This window comes from Odocoileus virginianus, chromosome 11 (assembly GCF_023699985.2).
Source record: "Odocoileus virginianus isolate 20LAN1187 ecotype Illinois chromosome 11, Ovbor_1.2, whole genome shotgun sequence".
In the NCBI taxonomy this organism is placed as follows: domain Eukaryota; kingdom Metazoa; phylum Chordata; class Mammalia; order Artiodactyla; family Cervidae; genus Odocoileus; species Odocoileus virginianus.
In genome coordinates, this window is record NC_069684.1 from 23,292,753 (window position 1) to 23,304,824 (window position 12,072).

Sequence of the window (12,072 nt, forward strand, 5' to 3'; positions counted from 1 at the left end):
ACACCCTTTATGATAATTAGTGACTGATATGACCAGGCCTCAGGTCTCCCTACGGCAGTTATACAGGTGCCCCTGAGAGCACCCTCCTAATCTCATCCCTATTTCCTGGCCAACCCACTTTCAAACCCAGCCTCTGGGCTCCCCTCCACTCCTTGCTTCTCTCTCTCTCCCCAACACCCCTCCCTCTTTCTCTCTACCCCTCCCTCCCTTCCACTCTCAATCTCTCCTTCACTTGTCCAAGTAGAAGGGGTGAGATAAGAAGGGTGAGATGTGGTGAAGGCACAAACAAGAATCAGCCTGGGGATGTTTTCCCTCCGCTGCTCAAGCAGATCATGTATTTTATATTTTGCCAGCCCTCAGAGAGAGAGAGAGTTGGGAGTTTTTACCCTGCGCTGTGTGCGCTCACCTCCCTTGGGAAGCAGGCAACATTCCAGCACAGGGCGATCCCACACCCACGGTAAGTTCTGTAACCTTAACTCCCAGGCGGTCTGGGATTTCTGTGGACGGGGCCAGAAGGGTGGAGAGCATGTGACATGGACGGTGCACCTGGCCCCTTTAAACCTGGTCAGAGAGAAATGCTGCTTCCGAGGGGGTAACAGCAATACCATCTCGAGCTGAACGGCTGGCTCCGCTTGGTGGAACATTCTTCCACACTAAGTCCCATCCTGTCCGCCAGCCCCGAGCCAGCTGGTTTCCTCCTCTGCAGGTCATTCTCTAGGGAAGGTTGGGGGGCAGGGAGATTGGGCAGGAGAAGGGTGTTTAGAGCATGAAAAGGTTCAGGAAGGGTTTTGCTCTCTTCCAAAAAAGGACTGAGCCAGGAGAGCCGAGGGATTCCCCTTCGCAAGCCAGTGGTGTCAAGGACACAGGCAAGGGATGCTATAAATTTAGCACTGATTGTCCCGCTTCTGGACCATAAGAGGTCTCTGACGCCTTAACCTCACCCCTGCTGCTGGAACACGTGTGGCAAACGCTGTGATTGCAAACTCCTAGGGAACACAGTTGGGGAGCAACTCACTCTGTGTGGGGGTGCAGGGGCTGAAACCAAGACACATATCTGGGAGACGCTGTCAAAGGATGACAAGAAGGCACCCAAGAACATCCAAAGGGCCCCTAGGATGAGGGGCCTGAGCTGGTGTGAGGCTGGGAGTTACATTTTTCCCCTAAATCCTTCCCGCCTGTCTTCGCCACTTTGGCAAAAACAAAATATTAAGGAATAGAGAGAAGTATTGGTCCACAAACATGATTGTACAAGAAATGTCATGTGGATTTATGCACTTTAAGTTTGACTCAGAGTCCTTTACCCTCCAGTCTAGTGGGATATTCAACCCAGTCATTCCTCATTCCCATATCTTAAGGCTATGCAAAGGACCCCAGGGATGTTTATGGTGAGGCGCCTCCAGCGCACACTGGTGACTGCACTGTACCTCCACGTGACCCCTTGAAATCTAACCTCCCTGTGACTTTCCTGCAGCTTTAGATGGGGACTGTAGGGGACTACAAGCCCATTCCCCCTGGAGCCAGGGTCTTGCCCACCTAGGAGTACCATCCCCTTCAAAATCTTGCCAGCCTCCCATCAGGGAGAGAAGCAGGGTTTCTCCCTCTTTGAGAGGCTCTCTGAGCCCCCTACCCCTCCCTTAACAGAGAAAAGGAATCTCTCCCTCTCTCCTCTCTCACCTCTTTTCCCTTGAAGGGCCTAGTCTTCCCAGCTCCTCCCTCCAAGAAAACCTGGATAGAATCTGTGTGAGTTGAAGGCAGCCACCTCAAGCTGCTAGCTTGCAGGACAAATAATCTCGCAGATATGAGTTAAATGTTGGACAAGACAGTTGAGGATCCAGCTTCTGGGGAATCTGCATTCTATTTTATGTTGAAGACATAGAAACAGGCTTGAGGAGGGCACGTAACCATGTGCAGAGCAGGGGTAAAAAGGATCCCTGCAGGCAATGCCAGGGACCAGGAAGAAACTATACCAAGGGGGTAGGAGGAAGAGGGGGAGTACCCTGGAGACTGAGAGGTCAGGGAAGCTTCTCCATGAACACCTCCCGGGGGCTGAGGCTTGAAAGACAAGGAATGCAGCACATGGAGAGTGATGGAGGAGCCTGCCAGGTGGGAAAACACCAAACATAAAGCCCCAAGTTGGCTACACGTTTGACTCTTAGGAATAACAAATCAAAGAGCCAGTGGGACAATTGAGCTGACTTCAGAGTTGGGGTTAGGGACTCAAATTCAGGGGATGAAGGACTGTCAAGAGGAAAAGCTTTTGCAAAGGAGATAAGTGAGTCCTGGAACAACATGGCAGGCTGGAGACTAAGGCGGGAGGCCTCCAAACATGAAAAAGCATGACCATGGACTCTAGAAGCACTGATGATTGACCTTGAGCATTAAGCTTCCCTTTTCTGGGTTATAATTTTCTTGTGGCAGCATCAGGTCCTTGGGAAAATTCTATCAAATAGCTATAGCTTTCAAGGAGCTGTTTTGGGGCAATCAAGTCCAGGCTGTGCTCTTGTTTTGGGGACTAGATCACAGGGAGCACTATAGATATGGTTACAGCAGGGCAAACTGAAGTCAGACAGAGCTGGGAGAAGCCTGGATGACTTAAAGGATGTGTGGGGAACTCCTTGATGATTTTCAGAAATATTAGGGGAAAGGACAGAATTACTGAGATGTGCAGGGTGGGGACTCAGACCATGACAGCTGATATTAACAGTGGTGATGGCTGATGGCAGGAAAATCTCTTAAAAGAGAAGTAGAACTGAACGGATGAATGAGATTTAGATCATACTTAGAAGAATTGATTTGGATCTCCAACACAAAATACAAAGCCTTCTCTCAAGAACTTCCTTGGTTAAATTATCTCAAAGCTGTGACAATTAAGTTTCTGGAAGCACTGACCAGAACAGCAGTGTGTCTCCTCTTCCACTTGGCTATATTGCCCTTCCTTAGGCATCACCAGAAGGAGGGGTGTCACATGGCCAAGCTTGCTTAGAGGACTTTGACAAATCTCCTGATACAATGCCAAGGGTGAGATGGGAGAGCTGGGTGGGAGAGCACAGCTCACATAAAGGCTAGAAAAGGCCTGGCCTAGGTAGGAGGATGGGCAGGATGACTTTCCAATAAGCCTGCTGCTGCTGCTGCTGCTTAGTAACTCAATTGTTTCCAACTCTTTGTGACCCCTTGGACTATAGCCCACCAGGCTCCTCTGTTCATGGGGATTCTCCGGGCAATAATACTGAAGTGGGTAGCCATGCCCTCCTCCATTTCTTTCCAACTCAGGGATCAAACCCAGGTCTCCCACATTGCAGACAGATTCTTTACCATCTGAGCTACCAGGGAAGCCTTTGAATAAGCCTGTTGTAATTTGATTAATTCATTCAATAGAATTGGTAGGCATCAGTGATTTCTGTCCTCATGGGGCTTATACTGTAGTTAGTGAAAACATAACAAATAATAAAAGCATAATAAATACATCAGTCACATGGTATGGTGGAGAGAGAGAAATGCTTTAGAAAGGAAGAAGGGACGGGAGATGGGGAGTACTGGGAAGAGGGCTTGTGGTGCTTTTAATACTATGGTCCAAATGTGGTGACATTAAGTGGAATGTGAAAGAGGTGAGGGAAGAGAAACTTTCAAGCAGAGGGAACAGCCAGTGCGAAGGACCTAACATGGGAGTGTGACTAATGCCTTGCAGGAATAGCCAAGAGGCCAGCATGGCTGGGGCGCCGAGACAGAACACAGCAAAGGGATGACCAGGGCCTGTCCCACCAGCTGCAGCAGAAACAGCGATAAGCTCCACGACAGCAGGGGCTGTGCCTTTTCATCCTTGCCTCCCCAACACCTGGCACATTACCTGCATCCAGCAAATGCTTGTTGAATGAATCACGGCCTGTAAAACGAGCCCTTTATGATGTCCCAGTGCGTGGGCCAACGCTGAGTCATCAACATGGCCCCCACTTCCTCTCTCCCACACCTCCACGCCCCTCTCCAGGCCTGCAAGCACCCCTGATGCAATATCAAGCAGTATCACCACCACCCAAAGGTGCGGCCTCACCCACCCTAAAAGAAGACATCCTGCGTCTCCAGAGACAATTCTTGGAGGAAAGGGCTGGGAATGGAAGTTGCTGTGAGCAAATGAAACAAATCAGCCCCCAGTCAGCCTTACCTCCAGGCCCTGCATCCCTGACTCTGCCTTTTATGGCATCCACGCAGCCTGCCCCCTCCCCTTTCCGGCCCCCTCTCCCCCCCACCCCCAGAGTCCATTCACTGAGCACGGAAGATTTCCTCAGGAAGGAATTCCTGTGCACAGTCAGTTAGAACGCAAGGCACAGTAATCAGCAAGGGAGGAGGGGGAACTCATTTTCTTTTCTGAGACAACGGTACCAGTCCGCATATCAGATTTTTTTCCCAGAGCCTGAAGTGTCAGTCAACAATTAAACAAGAAAAGGGGTGATCACAGCCCCTTCCCAGCTCCTCCCCTACCGCACTACCCACAACTCAGGGCCCCAAGGGCCTGTGAGAGACCAGGGGACATCTCAGGCCAGCAGGCTCCTGTAGGAGTGCTCCTCCAGAAAAGAGGAGAGTGACACCCCTGGGCCCCTCACCCTGGGAACGAGATATAACTGAGCTGGGAAGCTTGTCATGAAGCTCTGCAAGCGCTTTGCAAATGACAAGGGCCCACCAGCATGGTCCTTTGGCTCTCAGAGCTGTGGTAATCTCCTCCCTCCCCAGATGAACTCAAAGCCCCCTTGCATTTTCCCTCAGTCCCTTCTTCCTTCTCAGGCACCTGCCAGCCTCAGGAGACTAAGAAGGCCAGCACCTGCCAGCCCCGCAGGAAACCCCACCTCACCTGTGAACCCAGGATCCAGCGAACACACAATGTGAATGAGTCTAAAGATGCTCTATTAACAGAAAGGTAACCTCTTCAGACAGATGTTACTAAGAGGTCAGGCGGGTTACTATGCTTCTTAAAATATAGATCTATTTGTTTCAAACCCCCATTTTATATCCTAGGGGAAAAAAGTCTGCTGCCTGCCTTGAGATTTCTGCAAATTGCAAGGGAACCTATATCCTTCTCTCACCTCTGGCTCCAATTTCCTGCCCTTACTGAATTCTCATTTTCTGTTCTCCATAATTCTGCACCTTTTCCTCCCAACCCTGTCCTCTCGCCCAAAAGCAATCATTTTTACAAGCATCAGACGTTAGCTGAATGTTTATTGACGGTTTGTAGGTCATGAGGAATGGGTTACATTTTCTCACCACGCGGCAAACAACCTAACATCTGATACCAGCTGTCCCATTTCTTGAACATCCTCTAGGGATTTCTCACAGGCCATGCCTGAATGTGAATCGCCTTGGCGCCCTCTCTCCCTTGCTCCCCCAGGGAGTCCCCCACTCCGGCTCAGAGCGCTGGAGTTCCCTCCCCTGCTTCGTATCCAAAGCCAGTCCAGGTGTGCCATGGAAGCAAAACCACGGGACTCTTCTAGCAGGGCCAGCTTCAGAAGACACTTGCTTTAAATGGTGCTTTTGCTCTGTTTTGCCAATGAAATTATAATTCATTGTAATTCATAGGGAAGCAAAAGAATTTCTTCCATTTCATTCTGCAAGCTCACGCCATTATCTGTAGCATATGCAGCCTGCTATTTTTTAGGCTGAGAGCTTCCAGTTCCATCCATGGCTAAAGAAATCGACTTACTTACCTTGCATCGTGCTCCCCTCCCCCTCCTTATTCCCACCCCTTCCCCACCCTAAACAGCATCAACACTCTGTAAATTGTGTGTAAATAATGTTGTGACTTTACCAGTTGTCTTTGCCACCAAGTGGTCCAAATCAAAAGGCTTAACTTGGGGTCTAGGAACCCCTTAAGAAGTTAGGCAGAAGTGCAGAACATTCATGAATCCCTAAAACTATATGCAACTCTGTCTTTTTCTGAAGAGAGGGTTTATAACTTTAATAAGATATTCCCCCAAAGGTTTTAGCCATTTATCAGGTAGCTAGAGAGCAGAGCTCTGTAGCTACAATGCAGCCCCAGGTGCTCAGGTAGCCTTAAACCAGGTCACTATTTAATTGGCAGTTTGGGAAAGAGAATAAATCATTATTTTTTTTTAAAGTAACTTTTCCAAAATAGCTGCTATGAGGGTTGTAAAAAAAAAAAAAAAACCAACAGGAGTTAAGAGCAGGGAAAATGAAAATACAAATTCTTATTTTTTGCAGAGAATTTTTGTAAATGTGATTCAATAAGCTAGTGCCTAACAGCTAATGCCTTTTCAGAGACATAAATAAAGTGATTTTGAAATGCAGACACTTACTCCTGCATTTCACATCCTGAAGAGTCTGGTTTTATAATCTTAAAATATTAACCATAAAAACAAAAATGAATCAGATACATAGATTTATTGTATTCACTGGAGAACAACTTAGCGCAGATAAAACAACTGCAACAAATGAACCCAAAGTTAAGGATGGATGGAAGCCTAAAGCCAATTAAAGCAAAAAGAGATTTAAGTCTGAAAATTGAAGATAAGGGTTGGCAATTATCCTACCATCTAACCAAACATACAACTGCTACGGTTCTGGATGACTTGATGTATTTTTAATTATCATATCAAGTGTTTGACTCTAGTTAGAAAAAAATGAAATTGACCGTAAAAAAAAAAAAAAACTTTCATCTCTTTCCCCCATAATTCAGAAAGAGAAACATCATGTCTGCCCACATAGTGTCTCTACATGTAGACAGAGCTGTGCAGTGCCATTAAAATTATATCATAAATTATAGAGAAAGAATGCTCACCATCTCCTGATCTGTGTTTACCTCATATTCTCAATTGAATGTGGAAATGTTTAGTTTTGCTTCATTTACATTGTTAATAGTCTTACACTAGATTACGAGGAAACAGATGAGAAAGAAGGTCTTCAGAATGTGGCAAATGGTTTAAAAGTCTTAGCTGAACTTGCCCTGTGGAAGACAATATTATACTTAAGCTCCAGGCAAGAGGGCCCCTGGCCTGGACTTAAGTGTTAGAAGGGCTCCCGTATCTCACAGTTCTTCCCAGGTAGGGCTAGTGATAAAGAACCTGCCTGCCAATGCAGGAGATGTAAGAGACATGGGTTAGATTCCTGGGTCGGGAAGGTCCCCTTGAGGAGGGCACACAACCCACTCCAGTATCCGTGCCTGGAAAATCCTATGGACAGAGAAGCCTGCTGGGCTATGGTCCACTGGGTCACCAACTGGACACCACTGAAATGACTTAGTATGCGTGCACACATCTCACAGCAGACGTAAATACACACACACACATGATCATGTGAACAGTTCTGTCACTTGGCATCTGGTGCTCAGAGATGGTGCAGAGAGACCCACAATCCCAAAGATCTACTCTTGCTTCCAGCACCCTTCATGGCCCAAGAGAACACTTCTCATCTCTTGCCTATGTCTTCAAAACAGAAGGTGGCTGGGTCTGGATGCCACGAATGTCTGTGGTTTTTGTCCTGCAGATATTGAACCACAGGGAGGATTCAAGCAACAGAAGCACTGAAGTATAAGAGAATAGACAAATTAGCTTGTCAAACTCTTCCTCTTGGCATAAGCGCGACAGTTCTTGCATACCAAATGATTGTTTCCTAGTAAGTGCCAGGTGTCTGTTTTCTTCTGTCTCTTTGTATTCTAATTTAAGGTTCCAGAAGTAATCACAAATGATCACAGTATTTGCAACAGATGCAGGTAGCAGCTGAGGAACATTATACAATATTAAACAAACCATATCACCCTTAAATCTGTGTATATGGTTGAAGCATGGTATCAGCATTTTTACTGGTAACTAGAAGAATGCTGAATGCTAAACTGTAAATGGTTTTGTTTTGATACAAACAGTTTAAAATATTTAATTAAAGTTCAAGAAAAATCATATTACATTTCATGTTTATTTAAAATACAGCCAATACTTTTTCAAGGAAGATTGAGTAGATATATTTAGATATAGCTATTTCTTCCACTAAAAATCCTGGACATCATACATAAAAATAAAGATAAGAAGTCTCTGAAACAAAGAGAAGAAGGCAGACTGACAAGAGACTTCAGAACCCAAGGAATGGCAGAGTGATGAGTTCCAGTGTTTTCTTTTTGCCTCATGCATCCCAGACTTAATGTTGAACAACGCAGCAACCCAGAAATACTGACAGACAGATAAAACAAGCCCCAACGAAAGCCTTCTCTCTCTAGCCAAAGAATAGGACAAGGGCAGCCTAGCAGACAGAAACAACTATAAACTATACTTTTTAGACTATACAACTCTACTGTAGCCAAACACCATAGGGAAACATCTGTGGCCCCATTCCCAGCCATGCCAGCAAAGTTCAAGTGGAAGCCTAGACATCCCCACGTGCATAAGACTGTAATTAGGTGCTTCAACACCCTAAGTGATATCAGGGAAGGTCATGTAGGGTGCCCAGACTTTCATCCTCACCACCAGTAATGAGATCCCCCAAGGCCACTGTTCAGTGGAGAAGACACTGACAGCTCAAACTTGCGCCCCATGAAGTGATAACGAAGAGCCCCTGTTCCTCACTCCCCTCTCTGGTTCTGTCAGAAGCGGCCTACTGGAGAGTCACGACTTTCACCAATGGCCAGTTGACCTTGACCTTGCTAACTAATGACCTTGACCTTGTTAACCAATGACCTTGGTAACAAGGTCACTCTAACTGCAGAGTCAGTGGAGACCACACGGAGAACTGGAACGCTTACCTCCATCCCGAGCAACTCCGTTGGGGTCAGCTATTAAGAGAGAACAAGTGGAGAACTTGGATGTCTGCTTCTATTTTGCAGTGATGGAGCAATGCCTCCCCTTCTCCTGACAGAGAGGTACAGAAAAATAAATGTGTGTGTGTGCTCAGTCACTCAATTGTGTCCCACTCTTTGTGACCCCATCGACCGTAGCCCGCCAGTCTCCTCTGTCCATGGGATTGTCCAGGAAAGAATACTGGAATGGGTTGCCATTTCTTCCTCCATGGGGCCTTCCCAACTCAGGGACTGAACTCTCCTCTCCTGCACTGGCAGGTGGATTCTTTACCACTGTGTCACCTGGGAAATCCACAACAAAGTAAATAAATACAAACAATTTCAATTAAAAATCACTTTTCATACCAACAACCAGAAAAATCTCAAACTGAATGGAAAAAGACAATGAATAGATGCCAACATTGAGATAAAAGAGATATTAGAATAATCTGACAAAGATTTTAAAGCAGCCATGTAAAAAGTGCTTCAATGAACGATTAAGAACATGCATGAAACAAAGGAAAACACATAGTCTCAGCAAAGAAGTAGAAAGTGTCAACAAAGAAATAAAAGATATAAAGGAGAACCAAATGGAAACTGTAGAACTAAAAAACAATAACCAAAATAAACACTCAGTGGATGGACTCAACAGTGAGCTGAAAGATAGAACAATAGGCATTGCTCAATCTAAACAACAGAGAAAATAGATTGGAAAAAAAAAAATTAATGGTGGACTTCCCTTGGCAGAAGAATCCACCTGCCAATGAAGGGCACATGGGTTTGATCCCTGGTCTGGGAAGACTCCACATGCCTTAGAGCAACTAAGCCCATGTGCCGCAGCTATAGACGCCCTAGAGGATGAGAAGCCACAGCAGTGAAGCCTGTGCACCACAATGAAAAGTAGCCCCTGCTCACCACAGCTAGAGAAAGCCGGCAAGCAGCCACCCAAAGTAAAAAATAAAGTAAAAATAAATTAATTTTAAAATTTTTAATTATAAAAATGTTAATTAAAAAACTAATGGTGACTCAGAGACTTGTGGGACCATAACAAAAGTTCTAATATTCATATCAACGCAGTTGTAAAGGAGAGAGACGGTGGAGCTGAAGAAATACTCGAAATAATGGCTGAAAACCTCCCAAATTTGACAAGAGATATATACAGATTAAAGAAGCTTAGCAAACCCCAAACAGGTTACACACAAAAACATCCATGCCCAGATGTATCATAATTAAAAGTTCTGAAAATCAAGACAAAGAAAAAAAAAACTTGAAAAAGTCAGAGAAAGACACCTTGCCTATAGGGGAAAAACAATTTTAATGACAGTGATTTCTCATTAGAAACCAGAGAGGTCAGAAGAAATTTTTCCCAAGTAAAAATATTTTATAATATTTTTCAAGTGCTGAGAGAAAGAGTTGTAAACCCAGAATCTTACCTAGCAAAAATCTTATCTAGGAATAAAGAAGAAATCAAGATATTCTCAAATGAAGGAAAACTAAGATGATTTGTCACTAGAAAACCTACCCTAAGAGAATAGCTAGGGGAAGTTTTCTAAACAGAAAAGGAAAAATAAAAGAGGAAAAATATATGTATGCAAAAATATAAGTACATACAATAGGCTTTCTCTTCTTGAATTTCTAAATTATTTTTGATGGTTGAAGCAAAAATGACAACACTGTCTGATATGATTCTAAGTATATGTAGAAGGAAATTTAAGACAGTTATATAATAAATGGGGAAGTAATGGGATATAAGGAAGATAAAGCTTCTATTACTCCACTCAAGCTGGTAAATTCATAATACCAATAGACTGTGATAAGATTATTTATATATATATATATATATATATATATATATATATATATATGTAAATAAAACTTTTATTATATAATGTAATTCCCAGAACAACTATTTAAATAGCTATACAAAGAGATACACTCAAAAATACTATAAACCAAATGTAATTCTAAAGAATATTTCAGTAACCCACAGGAAGATAAGAAAAATAAAACAAAATGAAAAAAATGAGAAGAGTAAGGGAAAAAGGAAATGGCATATTTCAACCTCATCGATAAATACATTAAATGTGAAAGTAAAAGTCACTCAGTTGTGTTTGACTCTTTGCAACCCCATGGGCTATATTCCAGTTCATAGAATTCTCCAGGCCAGAATACTGGAGTGGATAGCCCTTCCCTTCTCAAGGAGATCTTCCCAATCCAGGGATTGGACCCAGGTCTCCTACATTGCAGGCAGATTCTTTACTAGCTGAGTCACAAGGGAAGCTCACATTAAATGTAAATTATCAAAATACATCAATTAAAAGACAGTATTGGGAGAAAGGATTAAAAAACATGACCCAACGATATACTGTCTATAAGAAATTCACTTTAAACATGACAGTATAAGCAGGATAAAAGTAAAAGGGTGGAAAGAGATACATAATGCAAACATTAATAAAAGGAAAGCAAGAATGACTATATTAATATTAGATAAAGTAGATTTCAAAGCAAGAAAATTATCAGATCCAAAGGGAGATGTTATATAACAGGGAAAGGGTCAATCCACCAAGAAGACATAGCAATTCTAAATGTGTATGCACCAAACAATGGGGCTGCAAAATATGTGAAGACAAAACAAAATTGAAAGATGAAATAGACAAATCTACAATTATAGTTGGAGACTTCACACTGCCCTCAATGACTGTTAGAATAACCAGATGTAAAGTCATCAAAGAGACAGAGGAATCCATCATCAACCAACAGTAATAACCAATATTTATAGGATATTCCACTTAACAGCAGCAGAATACATGTTCTTTTCAATTACCCATAAAACATATACCAGGAAACACCATAGCCTGGGCCATAAAACATATCTCAACAAATGTAAAATAATTTAAATTATGCAGTATATGCTTTGGGAACTCAAACTGAAAATCAATAACAGTACGATAACAGGAATATCTTCAAACTCTTGGACACTTAAACAACACACTTCTAAGTAATCCATGGTTAAAGAAGTCTGAAGGAAATTTTTTAAATATATCAGAATGGAAGAAGATAAAAATATAGCATATCAAAATTTGTGAAACATGGGTAAAGCAGGATTGAGAGGTAAATTTATAACACTAAATGCATATGTTAGAAATGAGAAGTGTCAAATAAATAATCCAAGTTCCCAAATAATCAAGAACCTATAAAATGAAAAGCAAACCCAAGGTAAAAAGAAAGAAAGAATAATGATACAAGCAGAAATCAATGAAACTGATAACATAGAAAAATCAATGAAAATAAAAATAGAATCTTTGAAA

At 43.2% G+C, this 12,072-nt stretch overlaps 1 long non-coding RNA gene across 3 annotated transcripts in view; it reads left to right on the forward strand.

Annotated features, from left to right (window-relative positions):
* Nucleotides 1–255: 255 nt before the first annotated feature.
* The window catches only part of LOC139037457 (uncharacterized), a 33,500-nt gene continuing 21,683 nt past the window's right edge, over nucleotides 256–12,072 (forward strand). Inside the window, exons 1-3 of one of the 3 annotated variants that reach the window (XR_011490292.1) lie at nucleotides 256–457; nucleotides 3,686–4,033; nucleotides 4,774–4,906. This is a non-coding gene — a long non-coding RNA (uncharacterized lncRNA). Of the gene's footprint in view, nucleotides 458–3,685; nucleotides 4,907–12,072 lie in introns of all 3 variants that reach the window. The other 2 variants (XR_011490290.1, XR_011490291.1) reach the window with 2 other exon arrangements.